Source organism: Papio anubis, chromosome 4, assembly GCF_008728515.1.
Source record: "Papio anubis isolate 15944 chromosome 4, Panubis1.0, whole genome shotgun sequence".
In the NCBI taxonomy this organism is placed as follows: Eukaryota; Metazoa; Chordata; class Mammalia; order Primates; family Cercopithecidae; genus Papio; species Papio anubis.
In genome coordinates, this window is record NC_044979.1 from 79,882,057 (window position 1) to 79,891,616 (window position 9,560).

The window sequence follows — 9,560 nt, forward strand, 5'->3', positions numbered from 1 at the left end:
ATAAACATGACAAAAAAGAAAAACAAATTATGAATATTTATGCAAAAATAAAATATTTGCAAATCAGAGCCAGAGGACATTATAAACGTAACCCCTTAAGATAACCCAAGTCAAGTTTATCTCAGAAACAAGGCAGGAACTAAAATGAGAAGACCCATTAGCGTTTATCATATTGACAAATTTAAGGAAAAAATTATAAGATCACTTCTTTATATTCCAAAAAACTCAATATATTTGATTACACGAGATCAACATAAATTCCTAATTATTAAGACAAACTAGTGTCCATGTAAATATTTGCATAAGGTGATTTTACATAAATACAAACAAATATGATAAATTAATTTGAATACTGGAATTCCAAAAAGAAATTTATACTTGCTACTCATCCTCAGTCTCAAATCCTGCATTTTACTTCATAGATCTCAATTTCTAGCTGAACAATGACAATTGCCATCCATGGACAAATAAACACATATACATATGCATACCTGAAATTCTTTCACAGTAAATAAATTTAGATACATGGAAGATAATGAAATAAAATAAGTGATATAATAAAAATTTGGCCTGATTAAACATGATCACACATACATGGTCCTTAGTCACAGAGACAAGAGAGGTCAAATGTTGAGATGTATACAAAATCTTTATCAATCCATTGCCATGATCCCAATTACTACCTGATGCTACATTGCCCAGGTGTTCACAGTTCTCCTAGTCCTAGTTGCACTTTTATTAACTACAGTATTTCCTAAGAAGTGGAATCCAAATCACTGGTGATTTGGGAGATGATTTTAGGCTTAAGCTGAGGCTCTTGAGGCATCTGCAGACTGGTGGTTGTTTCCCTCTAGTACTCCAGCTGTGGGCTTGATTCTGTTAGGATTTTGCATGGCAGGGCTACGATGTAATAATGAGTGCCCTTTGTTATCAAGGCTTAGACAGCTCTGACCACCATGTACTTCTCTCACTTCAGGTTGCACTAAGCATAAGCAACACAAAGGTAACTCATGCTTTAAGCCCTTGACTTACCCCCAGAGCTACTTTCTGAGTCTGCTAGAACCTGAAAGCTCTGGAAGGTAGAGATGAAAAAAGGAAAATCTTTTAATTCATTAAGTTTCTTGAAATCTGTTTTCCCTGGGAGAAAACGAAGACAGGCACCAGGTTGCCTCTAGCCTCCTTTATGACTGTTCAAAGAGTTCCCAGTACTTAGTGAAAACTGAAATTACAATCTGGTGAATAATGTCACCCTTTCTTACTATGGATATATTTTCTCAGTGCCATGACTTTCTGAACTAAATAGTAGAATTATTATGTGAGCATAGAGCCTCAGCTTCATTTTAAACCAAGAAAGACAAAGTTAAATATCACTCCTTAAAGAGTTTTATTCTTACTGATAAAAAAAATTACAGGCATAAAATATTTTTGATAAAATACTAAAATCATTTAAAATTGTGCTTATAATTAATTTTTTATACTTTATGGTTTAATTGCATTATTTTAATGTTTATTTTCATATGGGACAATTGATGGTACTTGTTTTCATTAATGACACAGGTAGAAAGTTTTCTTTTTTAAAATAAATATATGTAAGTAAAAATGTGAATCAATTTAAAGATAAATATTAAGCAAATTATAGTACAGATGGTGAGATTTAACAAAAATTGTGAAAATGCTATGCAAATGCCTGAGGTATAATCATTCTGGCTGAATAAATATGTAATCTTAGTTATCCCATGTTTTCAACAGATGTATGATGAAATCACTGTCTTCGCCCCTAAGCCTGTTGTCCTATTTCTTAGCATGGCTGTTGATATTATCATCCATGCAGTCTAACAGTGATTCTCTCCTGTCTCTTCCCATGATTATTTCCCATTTGTTGTTCTAGTAAGTCATAATGTTATCTCTATACGTATCTTTAGTATTGCATTTGATCTCCCTCTATATTTATGATATTTATAATATCACTGGAACATGCACATATTTTACATATTTTTTTCAATCTCCATAGTTCAACCCATCTTTTGTTTAAGCAATTTTTTTCCTTTGTCTTTTTTTTTTTTTTTTAATACTTTAAGTTCTTGGATACATGTCCAGAACGTCAGGTTTGTTACACAGGTATACACATGATGTGTTGATTTGCTGTGATCTACATTAGGTATTTTTACTAATGCTATCCCTCCCCTAGCCCCCTACCCCCTGACAGGTCCTGGTGTGTGATGTTCCCATACCTGTGTCCATGTGTTCTCATTGTTCAATTCCCACTTATGAGTGAGAATATGCGGTCTTTGGTTTTCTGTTCCTGTGTTAGTTTGCTGAGAATGATGGTTTCCAGCTTCATCCATGTCCCTGCAAAGGACATGAACTCATCTATTTTTATGGCTGCACAGTATTCCATGGTGTATATGTACTACATTTTCTTTATCCAATCTATCACTGATGGGCATTTGGGTTGGTTCCAAGTTTTTGCTATTGTGAACAGTGTTGTAATAAACATACATGTACATGTGTCTTTATATTAGAATGATTTCTAATCCTTTGGGTATATACTCAGTAATGAGATTGATGGGTCAAATGGTATTTCTGGTTCTAGATCCTTGAGGAATCGTCACACTGTCTTCCACAATGGTTGAACTAATTTACACTCCCACCAAGAGTGTAAAAGCGTTCCTATTTCTCCACATCCTCTCCAGCACCTGTTGTTTCCTGACTTTTTCATGATCACCATTCTAACTGGCATGAGATGGTATCTCATTGTGGTTTTGATGTGTATTTCTCTAATGACCAGTGATGATGAGTTTTCATGTTTGTTGGCTGCATAAATGTCTTCTTTTGAGAAATGTCTGTTTAAATCCTTCACCCACTTTTTTGATGAAGTTGTTTGTTTTTTTCTTGTAAATTTGTTTAAGTTCTTTGTAGATTCTGGATATTAGCCCTTTATCAGATGGGTAGATTGCAAAAATTTTCTCCCATTCTGTTGCTTGCCTGTTCACTCTGATGACAGTTTCTTTTGCTGTACAGAAGCTCTTTAGTTTAATTAGATCTCTATTGTTAATTTTGGCTTTTCTTGCCATTGCTATTGGTGTTTTAGTCAAGAAGTGTTTGCCCATGACTATGTCCTGAATGGTATTGCCTGGGTTTTCTACTAGGGTTTTTATGGTTTTTATGGTTTTAGGTCTTACGTTTAAGTCTTTACTCCATCTTGAGATAGTTTTTGTGTAAGGTGTAAGGAAGAAGTCCAGTTTCAGTTTTCTGCTTATGGCTAGCCAATTTTCCCAACATCATTTATTAAATAGGGAATCCCTCCCCAGTTGCTTGTTTTTGTCAGGTTAATGAACGTCAATGAGAAAATACTCCATTAAATACTGGCGAACTAAATCCAACAGCACATCAAAAAGTTTAACAAATATGATCAAGTTGGCTTCCTCCCTGGGACGCAAGGCTGGTTCAACATATGCAAATCAATAAATGTAATCCATCACGTAAACAGAACCAATGACAAAAACCACATGATTATCTCAATAGATGTAGAATGGCCTTTGATAAAATTCTACACCCCTTCAGGCTAAAATCTCTCAATAAACTAGATTTTGATGAAACGTACCTCAAAAGAATAACAGCTATTTAAGAAAAACCCACAGCCACTATCATACTGAATAGGCAAAAGTTGGAAGCATTCCCTTTGAAATCTGGCACAAGACAAGGATGCCCGCTCTCACCACTCCTATTTAACATAGTATTGAAAGTTCTGACCATGGCAATCAGGCAGGAGAAAGAAACAAAAGGTATTCAAATAGGAAGAGAGGAAGTCAAATTGTCTCTGTTTGCAGATGACATGATTGCCTATTTAGAAAACCCCATTGTCTCAGCCCAAAATCTCCTCGAGCTGATAAGCAACTTCAGCAAAGTATCAGAATCCAAAATCAATGTGCAAAAATAGCGAGCATTTTTATACATCAATAATAGACAAACAGCCAAATCATGAGTGAACTCTCATTCACAACTGCTACAAATAGAATAAAATACCTAGGAATCCAACCTACGGAGGATGTGAAGGACTTCTTCAAGGAGAACTACAAACCACTGCTCAAGGAAACAAGAGAAGACACAAACAAATGGAAAAACATTCCATGCTCATGGATAGGAAGAATCAATATCATGAAAATGGCCATACTGCCCAAAGTAATTTATAGATTCAATGCTATCCCCATTAAGCTACCATTGACTTTCTTCACAGAATTAGAAAAAGCTACCTTAAATTTTATATGGAACCACAAAGGAGCTCATATAGCCAAGACAATCCTAAGCAAAAAGAATAGAGCTGGAGGCATCATGCTATTTGACTTCAAACTATACTACAAGGCCACAGTAACTAAAACAACATGGTACTGGTACCAAACAGATATATAGACCAATGGAACAGAACACAGTCCTCAGAAATAATGCCACACATCTACAACCACCTGTCTAAACAAATTTTTTAAAACCTTCAGTCTTACTGATTTGTAATTTATATTGTGCTTCTAAGCCACCTTCATGCTATCCCCAGAATTGTCTTTCTAAAACACAATTCTGATCACATAACTTTCTAGATTTAAAAGCCTTCACCAATTTTCTATTTTCTATAAAGCAGAGCTCAACCTCAGTATGGCAAGTTGTGTCCTTTATATTCTAGCTTCAGACTAAATGTTCAATATCATCACTCTTTCCACATAAATCCTAGTGTAGCATCCAGGCATACTAGGCTTTGTAATAATAATTTATGTTTTAAAAAAGTCACTACTTCTGACAGAATTGACTTTCTCCTCTATTTTATCTATTAAATTCCTGCTCCTCATTTAAGATGCAACTCATTTATCATTCCTTCTTCAAAGTCTTCCTAAGTTCCTAAAAGCAACATTCATTATTCATTCCTTTATGGTAACACTTAGTTCTTTGCTATATTATTATAGAACATTCTACTTTATATTGTGTGATTCATATCGATGTCTACTTTTATTACTGCATAGGAGGTCTTACTCATGAGAAGCAGTGCTGTACAGTGCTTCAGATCTAATATTCTGTGGTCAACAAGACCTGGGCACAAAGTCCTAGAAAAGTTGGATTTCTGGTAAATCTCAGATGAATAAATAAGTGAATGAATTAAATGAGCTGAGAATCATGCCATACATCAAACTATTCTTTATCCCCAAATCTTCCTCACCTAGTACATTCCTTAAAGGCCTTGTTCCCTTTTATCTTTTAACAAATAAATCCTACTTAGTGTATTGAGATTTTTTTAATGGATTTAGACAGATGGTACACAAATGACCATTCTGTAATATTTAATAAAATGTCACTTGTTAAATAAGTGGGTTGAACTGGATAATATATGCTTCCTTCCATTTCCCACAGTCTCTGACCTCAAGGAGCACATCCCTGCTGTGTGATAGGCTTATGTTTAGCTATGCCTTTTAAAGATTTTATTACATCAGTAAAATTATGTCATTAACACATACAAATTATGTGATTAAAGCTATTTACATTAAACATGCAATTACATCAAATTATGCTAATAGGAAAATGCAGGATAACTAAAATTAATTTTAAAAGCAGAGAAATTAACTCAGATAAACTACATTTAAATACCATCACATGTTTAAAAGTAAGCAAGCAAATATTCCTGTTTTATCTCCACTAGTTCAGACGCTAATCAACTTGTCTTCCTGCTTTCATCTTCCCTCTCCAGTCCAAAATCTATGTATGACACAGTTACCTGTCCAAAATACAGATCCAGCATGTTCCTTCTCTGCCTAAAAACTGAGAGTGGCACTCATTCCTTGTGAGAAACAATTCATACTTTCACTCCTCCACAGTAGGTGGGAAATTAGCTTTCACTAAGTTCTGTGAGTCTTTTTAGTGAATCATCAAAATGGAGGGTGATTTGGAGAAACCTTGAATTTGCATTTGGCATCTGATGTGAGGGTAATCTTGTATGGACTCTTGCCTCTTACTTTCTATTTGACTCTAATTCCTTACAGCTGGAGTGAAAATCTTGGAGAAACTTGGCATTCTAGAGGATTGCGCCCTTACCCTTGAGTTTGAATTTGGCTAATTCTGGATAGAAGCTTTTGTTCAAATATTTGCAATCATTTCAATAAATGCAATTTATTTATCAGAAAACTACTTTGACTTCTTCCCACAGGTTTGATATTTAGAACTATCATTGTCATTTCACTCAGAGCACTTGGTAATTTCTTTCTGATTTCTTCTTCAAACCCAAGAATAATTTAAAGTGTGTTTTAGAATATTTAGGCTAGAGACATTTTGAACTCTCATTTGTTTGTTAGTTTAAAATGGTATTAAATTTTTAGTCAATGAATTAGACCTATAGAATATCAAATATTTGCAATTTAAGCTTTCTGTCTAATGCATACTTAAATTTTGCAGAGAATCTATTGTTGGACTAGGGTAATACTTAGCTGTAAGACAACACTATTTTGTCTGTTTTTAATTTAAATACAGCAAAGCTCACTCTTTTGATTCTACAGTTTTATGGATTTTAACAAATGCAGAGTCATGTAAACATCACAACAAACAAGATTCAGGACAGTCCTATCATCTGAAGTAAATTCCATTAGCTTTTAGTTATTTGTAGTCAAATCTTTTCTCCACCTCTAAGCTTTAGAAAACACAAATCTGCTTTCTCTTCTACAGTTTTGTTTTTTTTCCAAAATGTCTATAAATGGAGTCAGATTATATGTATTATTCTTAGTGACTTGCTTCATTTATCATAATTCATTTTAGATTCGCTGATGTTTTATGTGTGTCAATAGTTTGTAACATTTGATTATAAAGTTGAGTAACATTTCATTGCGTGGATGTGCCACAGATTTCCTAGCCATTGACCAGTTTAAGCACATATGGGTTGCTTCCAGCTTGGGGTGATAGTGAATAAAACTGCTACAATCTTTTGCATAGAGGTTTTTGTGTATGTAAGATTTCATTTTTTAAATCTAAAACATTAAAAGTAAAATAGCCATATTGTACAGTTAATGTAACTTCATATGAAATGGCATAACTATTATTTAAAGTGGTTGTACCAGTAGTCTTCCTATCAGCAGTGTATGAGCATTACAGTTGCTTCTCATCTGTGCCAGCATTTAGTATTCTCAATTTTTAAAATTCCACTCTAATTGGTTTTTTGTTGAAATGACTAAAATCCTCAGTTTCTTTTTATTAAATTGGGTTATTTATTTTATATTCTAATAAAAGGCATTTGTCAAATTGTGATTTGCAAATATGTTACTTCGGTCTCTGGTTTGGCTTTTAACTTTAATTTCGCTGAAGTCCAACTTATCACCTTTTTTTTTTTTTTTTAACATATTATGATTTAAAGGTCATGTGTAATAACATTTTACCAAATGTTTTCTCCTATGTTTTCTTAAAACAGTTTCATAGTTTAGGTTTTATAGTTAGGTCTAGGATCCATTTTGAGATAATTTTTGCATAAGATGTGAGGTATATATTAAGGCTTATTTTTACATATGGATATCAAATTTTCCAGAATCTTCTTTGAAAAATATTATCTTTTTTTCCAAACTAATTACCTGTTCATCTTTGTCAAATATTAATTGATCACATCTTGTGGACATGTATATGGATATTGTATTCTGCTGGGTAAACTATTAGCTCTATGTTTAACTTTTTGAGAAACTTCCAGACTTTCCAAAACAAAATCTCATTTTATATTCATGAAAGCAATATATGGGGGGTTCTTATTTCTCCACATTCTCAGCAAGGACTAGGTATTATCATTTTTATTCTATTAATTCAAGTGGATACAAAGCATTGCAATATGATTTTCATTTGTATTTCCCTGATGAATTAACGATGCTGAGAATCTTTTCATGGGCTTAATGGTTATCTGTACAATTTCTTTTAAAATATTTTTATTTTGGTTGTCTATTTTTAATTGGTCCTGTATCTGCTATTTTTAAGTTGTTAAAGTTCCTTATATGTTCTAGGGATGCAAGTCCCTTGTTAGGTATATACTTTTTTAAATTTTGTCTTCTATTTTGTGGATTGTTTGTTCACTTTCTTAATAGTGTCCTTTGAACAAATATGTTTTTACTTTATATGAAGTCCAATTATATCTTTTTTTTCTTTTGTTGCTTATGGTGGTGGTATCATAAATAAGACTATTTTCAACTTAAAATAATAAAGATTTACTGCTATTTTATAAGATTTCTACAGTTTTGCTTTTACATTTAGGTATTTGATACATCTTTAATTAACTTTATATAGTGTGAAGTATAGGTTTAATTTCAGTGTTTTCCACGTTTATCTAGTTGTTCTAGAACCGTGTATGAAAATAACTATTTTTTATTCATGAAATTCTCTTGGCACCATTGCTGAAAATCAGCTGACAGTAGATGTGTAGGTGTATTTCTGATTTTCAGTTACATTACACTGATATGCCTCAATTACTATTGCTTTCCAGTAAGTTTCAAGACTACAGGGTGTCAGTCCTCCAACATCTTTTTGAAGATTATTTTGGCTATTTAGTTTCCGTGAATTTCAAAATTATTCTTAGGATTTGCTGGTCAATTTCTGCAAGAAGCCTACTGCATTTCTGAAAGAACTGGGTTGAATTCATAGATCAATTTGGAGAAATTATCATCTTAATAACATTAGTCTTTCGATCTATGAAGTATCTTTCCACTTATTTATTTTTTTCTGTAAAGTTTTATTGTTTTCAGAGAATGTGTTGTAATTTTTTATTAAATTTATTTCTAAAAATGTTATTTTATTTTGGGTGCTATTATAAAGTAAATAGATTTCTTAATTTCATTTTGGACTCTCATTGCTAATTTTAATGATTACTTTTCTGTTAAATTGGCTAGGTCATGGAACCCAGTTTTTGGCCAGACACTAATTTAAATATTTCGATGAAGCTATTTTTTAGATGATATTAAGATTTACATTGATGGGCTAATTTTAATGATTACTTTTCTGTTAAATTGGCTAGGTCATGGAACCCAGTTTTTGGCCAGACACTAATTTAAATATTTTGATGAATCTATTTTTTAGATGATATTAAGATTTACATTGATGGGCCGGGTGCAGTGGCTCACACCTGTAATCCCAGCACTTTGAGAGGCTGAGGCGTGCAGATCACAAGGTCAGGGGCTCGAGACCAGCCCGGCCAACATAGTGAAACCCCGTCTCTACTAAAAATATAAAAATTAGCTGAGTGTGGTGGCGGCGCCTGTATTCCCAGCTACTCAGGAGACTGGGGTGGGAGGATCACTTGAACCCAGGAGGCAGAGGTTGCAGTGAGCTGAGACCATGCCATTGCACTCCAGACTGTGTGACAGAGTGAGAATCCATCTCAAAAAAAAAAAAAAAAAAAAAAAAAAAAAAAAAAAGATTTACATCGATGATCTTTGAGAACAAGGAGATTATCATACATAATTTATGTGGTCCTCATCCAATTAGTTGAAAGCTTAAGGGAAAACTTGAGGTTTCCCGAAGAAGAAAGAATTTTGACCCCAGCTGCCTTCAGAATGGAACTGCAC